The 5,871-nt window shown below is 44.9% G+C and overlaps 1 protein-coding gene across 1 annotated transcript in view; it reads right to left on the bottom strand.

Annotated features, from left to right (window-relative positions):
* kank1a (KN motif and ankyrin repeat domains 1a) overlaps positions 1 to 4,032 on the bottom strand; it is a 27,444-nt gene extending 23,412 nt beyond the window's left edge. Inside the window, exon 1 of the mRNA XM_037680851.1 lies at positions 3,844 to 4,032. The gene's annotated coding sequence lies outside the window, so the exon portion shown is untranslated. The remainder of the gene's footprint in view (positions 1 to 3,843) is intronic.
* Positions 4,033 to 5,871: the final 1,839 nt, after the last annotated feature.

The following is a 5,871-nucleotide window of genomic DNA, read 5'->3' as shown; positions in this document are numbered from 1 at the left end:
TTGCCAGAGTTCTTCAACAGTCTAAGCTTTATGTGACTGAGCATACAACTGTTGCTAGAGATCTTTACTAGTCTAAGCTTTATGATGGAAACTGAGCATACAGCAACTGTTGCCAGAGATCTTCTGCAGTTTGGCTTTATGGGAGAGACTGAGCATACAGCAACTGTTGCCAGAGTTCTTCAACAGTCTAAACTTTATGGGAGGGTGACAAAGTGAAAGATTCCTAAAGAAAACTCAAATATCCACTAGAGTTCATCAAGTGAGTTAAATATTTATCTAGATTTTTTCCAGTAGTGACCCATCGACACCAACCTGCAACAACACACTCAAAATAAAAAAAATTAAAAAAGATTTGACCAAAGTTCTGACAGGGTTCTGTTATAGCATGTCCACATACCTGGCAGATTATCTCTGAATGCTCTGCAGCTCGTTCTGCCAAAACCTCAGGAAAGGTTTTTCTGAACGTTCTCGTTTCAGACTGCAGAACTCCTAAAGAACCCACGTCTGAAGGATTAGTCCCACCTGAAGCAGCAGGTACAGATGAGGAAGGTGGTGAAAGAACCAACAGGAGTAAGTCTCCATCGTTCTGTCACTGGTTCCTAAGGTTCTCTGGGGTCTTAGTCAGGCTTAGTTTTAAATGTGCAGCGTGTTTAAAATCTTTATTCTGCCTCTTAATGACCAAACTAATCTGATTATGTCTTTGAACCGTGAAAATATGTATTCTGTTTGTTCAGACTGAAAGCTGCCGACTCCACGCGACGATTCAACTCTTTAATAACTCCGTTGTGTTTGTACGTTTGTTTTAGTGCGTGGTCACCAAAGTTGACTGTAGTAGGACAATAATCCTCAAATCCTGGTCAAAATGTTGAAACTTATTTAGCAGAACTTCAGCACAAATTGTTCCGGTAGCTCCAGCTGTGATCTCACAGAACTCATCGGTTCCATTTGAACTGTCAAAATCTACAATTATTAAAAGGAAGCCTGAAACAAGAAAATTATTTTTCAGATGAGAACTTCAATGAACCGTGAAGCTCGTCTGAAGGAAGGAGCACAGAGGACAAACTATGGAAAGGATCAACACCAGCAACCAGTTGCCGCCGAACAGAGCAGCAACACGTTTCCACAGAGCAGCTGCCATTTCCCTCCGAAAACAGAGCAGCAACAAGTTCCCTCCGAACAGAGCAGCAACCAGTTCCCTCTGAACACAGAGCGGCAACACGTTGCCACAGAGCAGCAACCAGTTCCCTCTGAACACAGAGCGGCAACACGTTGCCACAGAGCAGCAGTCAGTTCCCTCCGAACACAGAGCGGCAACAAGTTGCCACAGAGCAGCAGCCAGTTCCCTCCGAACACAGAGCAGCAACACGTTGCCACAGAGCATCAACAAGTTCCCTCCGAACACAGAGCAGCAACAAGTTGCCACAGAGCATCAACAAGTTCCTTCCGAACACAGAGCAGCAACAAGTTGCCACAGAGCAGCAGCCAGTTCCCTCCTAACACAGAGCGGCAACAAGTTGCCACAGAGTATCAACAAGTTCCCTCCTAACAGAGCAGCAACACGTTGCCACAGAGCAGCAGCCAGTTTCCTACAGGTTAAACCCAGAACCGGCTGCAGTCTCAGAACCGGCCTGGGCTCTGTTCTGATCATAAATTCAGATAAAAACAGATCAAGTTTTGTAAGCAGTTCGTCCAGAACCTTGATCCACTCCTCACGGTGGACCTTTGGATCTGAACCCGATCCGGGTTTAGTTCTGGTGTCCATCAGGGCTGGAGGTCTAGCCTGGTCCTATAATAACCCAGAACCTTCAGCAGCTGGACCGTCTCCCTCTCAGCTGCGGGCCCGCCGCACACAGAACCGAGGCAGATTGTTCTGTTGTGAGTCAGAAGAATTATTTCCAGAAGACGAATCCAAACGGGTCAGACGTGCGCAGACCTTGGACCAAAACTAAAATTATAACTTTTCAGCTCCTCCACGTCAAATTACAGAGAAAACACCATGAGGACTCAGAACCGTCCACGGACCTGCTGAGAGGGAGACCACAGGAGCTACTGGTTCTGACCCAAGGGGGGAGGGTGTCATTACATCTGGACCCAAACTGGGTTTAATTACAGGAAGAACACGGGGCGGAGGGGGTCCAAATGTGAAGGTTCTGCTTTGATCAGGGTTGTTTGATAACAGACAGCAGCCATATGTCCACAGAACCACCCGGTCCAAACACGACGCCGGGCTGAACCTCCACCAGATCAACTCAGGTGAGAGGCCGGAAGGTACCGAACCCACTGCTGCAACACAAAAACACATCCAGCATCAGAACCAAGAGAGTCAGAGTCAGAGATTGTTTATGGTCATTCACATCACGTGGTGGAACGAGATCATGTTCACAGGGTCCCAGTTACATCCAGCAAGAACACGTGAAAGAAAAACTGTAAGATCTTAGAGATTCATGAGTCCAACAGCTTCAGGGTAGAAGCTGTTCCTCAGTCTACTCGTTCTACACTTAATGCTCCTCAACCTCCTTCCTGAGGGGAGCGGGACAAAAAGTGTGTGTGCTGGGTGAGTGTGGTCCTTCATGATGCAGGTGGCCCTCTTCCTGCATCTGGAGGTGTAGATGTCTGTGATGGTGGGGAGGCTGACTCCAACATCTTCTGTGCAACCTTCACCACTCTCTGCAAAGCTTTTCTTTCTGCAGCTGTGCAGCCTCCATGTCACACGTTGATGCTGGAGCACAGGATGCTCTCCACTGCACACCTGTAGAAGGAGGTGAGGACTGAGCTTCCAGACCAGCTCGCCTCAGCCGTCTGAGGAAGTAGAGTCTCTGATGAGCTTTCTTCATCAGGCTGGTGGTGTTGTTGCCCCACCTGAGGTTGTTGTTCAGATGCACACCCAAGTACTTGTAGCTGGAGACCACTTCCACCACAGATCCTCCTATATTGTAAGGGGGGGGGGGGGGGTTCTTTCTGAAGTCTATCATCATCTCCAAGACCATCAGAGCAGAAACATCTACAAGTTCTGGGAAACAAGAGGTCCAAACGTTCCAGGATTAAGGATCTGATTCAATCGAGAGGTCCAACCCGTCCGTCCTGCAGGTCCAGTTTACAGCTTAAGGTTCTGTTCAGGTTTTTGAACGTTTTACTTCTGAGGTGGAAGTTCTGATGGAACTCTCTGGTTCTGGTTCCCTCATGTAAAAAGTTCTGATTGTTCTGGGTCAAAGATTATCTCTGAAGAGGAACCAGAGACAGGAGAACTCTGCTGGACCATACCCTCCCCAGAACAACAGAACCACCATCCAGGTCCAAACCCAGCCTGAGACCTTCAGATGACCCACCACAGCTAGTCGGACCAGAACCATGACCCAAATATGACCCAACTCCTTATGGAACAGAACCTGGGTCATGTTTGTTCTGGTTCTGTTCCTGCATGTCAGTTTTAAACAGAACCAGTAAAAATCCAGTGCAGGTCATGTATAGAACCAGGTCCGGTTCTGGTCCAACTGCAACCAGAACCGACACGAGGCTAACTCAGGTGCATCACTGAAGTGGGTCAAAGTGGTTTTCAGAGGAAAACTCTCCGAACCGAACCAGAACTTCAGTGTGAGTCTGACGTCCAGCCGAACCTGACAAAAAGCAGACTTGAGGTCCAGATTATCGTCTGACTTTAACTGTAATCCAGATTAACCAGCAGCGCTTCATGGGATTGTCTGGTCGGGTTCGGTCGGCTGGACCCACCGGACCAACAGGTACGGAGACGCGCAGAACTTTACCAAACCGGGCCGAGCGGTTCTGGCTCAGAAAGAGGAGTTCTTTAAAGTTTTCAAGATCAAAGAAGCCGCGTAGTTAACTCACCGCCGCCAAGCGTCTCTGATCCTCCCGAACCTGTTTGGACCGAGTTCTGCTCCGAGTTCTGCTGGTTCAGCCTCGTTAAGGTCCAGATGCTTAAAGGAAACCGGTCCGAACTTCAGCCGAACCTGAACACGGTCAAACCTGGCGTGCGTGGTTCTGTTTACCGCAGCAGCACCGACGCCACCGAACTCTTTGTACTCATCCGCTCCAGCTCTGAGGTCTGAGCATGCGCAGTGGCTGCTCCGTTCAGCGCCTCTGTGAAGGTCGATGAGACGATAAAACACAGGTGTGTAGCTTACCTGACCGCAGCCTGGCCTGCCTTTACTGACTGGCTCATAAGAACGGAACCGAACCACCACATATTTACCCCTGACCTCCGGTTTTCACATAAGCAATCGGTAACTTGTAACGTTTAGATAACTTTTAGTTTTCTAAAAAAAAAAAAAAAAAATGTCTTAAAGTCTGTTTTCAACACGTTTCTATGACCGTGTTTAAATGTTAACATAAATTTAAACTAATTAAAACACACGAAAACAAGCGTTCACCTACTTTTAGTTAACAACGTTCCTCCTCCGCGGAAAAATATAGTTCTTTGAACAGCTAATTGTCGGCGCATTAATATTCATGTTTTAAGAACCTCTGGGACTTCGGCGTTCTGCTACACGTCAGCTCGTTAAACTGAATATTTGGTTAAAGGAACACTTTACTCTTATAAAAATGAGCGGTTTTGACCATTTAAAGGTCAAATATAAATCCAAACGACCAAAACAATTGAACCACAGCAGAACGGTTCTAGACCCGGACTGAACAGAACTGGACCTTCAGCGCCCCCTGGTGGCAATTAGATAAACAACAGCTTCGTCTCCCAGCTGCTGTTTAAAGTGGATCTTAATGGTCAAAATGTAAAAAATAAAATGTGTTTAATATGATATTTTTGTAAATTGTGAAATTAATAATTATAAAGGCAACATAAAGACATGACATAAACATTAATGATATATTTTGATAAATAAATTTTTGAGCTCTTTTTGTTGGCCGTCATCACTCCAAGACTAGATTTAGCCATTTTTATTTAAAAAAATATACATAGAATCATTTATGCAACCTGTTGTAAATCCTCCAAATTTCAACAAGTCGTTTTAACATTATAAAAAATTTTTTAATCAAGTAGAGAAAATACTCTAAGAAGTAAAAAGAAATATTATCATCTTGAGATGATAATATTTCTTTTAACAAACAGTTTTATAGAAACATCAACGTGCGTGGGTTGTAATCCCTTCTTACTTCTGGTCATTTTAGCCTGAAATGTTTGTTTGATGACCAGCTGAAATGGTTTTGGTTTCACGATAAAACAAAGAGTTGAAGTTTTATCAGAGCACAGAGCTGACATGTTTGATGAAATAATCCCATCATGAAACCTTCAGTAATCACATGCAAAGGGCTTCTTAAAAACAAAACTTTAAACTGTGCTTCCTATAACAGGTATTTAAGACCAGTCTGAAACTGAGGAAACGTGACGGGTCCTGAAGAAATACATCTGCAAAGACTGCAGATTACACATTCATAATATGAATTATATTTTTTAAATAGCTGTCATAAAGTGATGTCATTGTAATCTTAGTTTTTGGACCATGTTTGTACATTTTAACTAACAATAACTGTGGTCTGACATGTCTACAGATTTTAATCACTGGAACAGAAGTTGGAAGGATTGGAAACAGCTTTAAACTGAGGATGGATGTCTGGACGGATGATGGATGGATGATAGATGTTTGTTGGATAGTGGTTGGATGATGGATGATGGTTGGATGATGGTTGTTGACTGGATGCTGGGTGGATGTTGGTTGGACGTTGGTTGGATGACGGTTGTTGTCTGGATGCTGGCTGGATGTTGGTTGGATGATGGTTGTTGACTAGATGCTGTCTGGAGGTTGGTTGGACGTTGGATGGATGATGGTTGTTGACTGGATGTTAGCTGGATGTTGGTTGGATGATGGTTGTTAACTGGATGTTAGCTGGATGTTAGCTGGA

Source organism: Nematolebias whitei, chromosome 8, assembly GCF_014905685.2.
Source record: "Nematolebias whitei isolate Nwh7 chromosome 8, NemWhi1, whole genome shotgun sequence".
Taxonomy (NCBI): Eukaryota; Metazoa; Chordata; class Actinopteri; order Cyprinodontiformes; family Rivulidae; genus Nematolebias; species Nematolebias whitei.
Note: the sequence above shows the minus strand (reverse complement) of the source record. Positions and strands in the feature narration are given on the sequence as shown.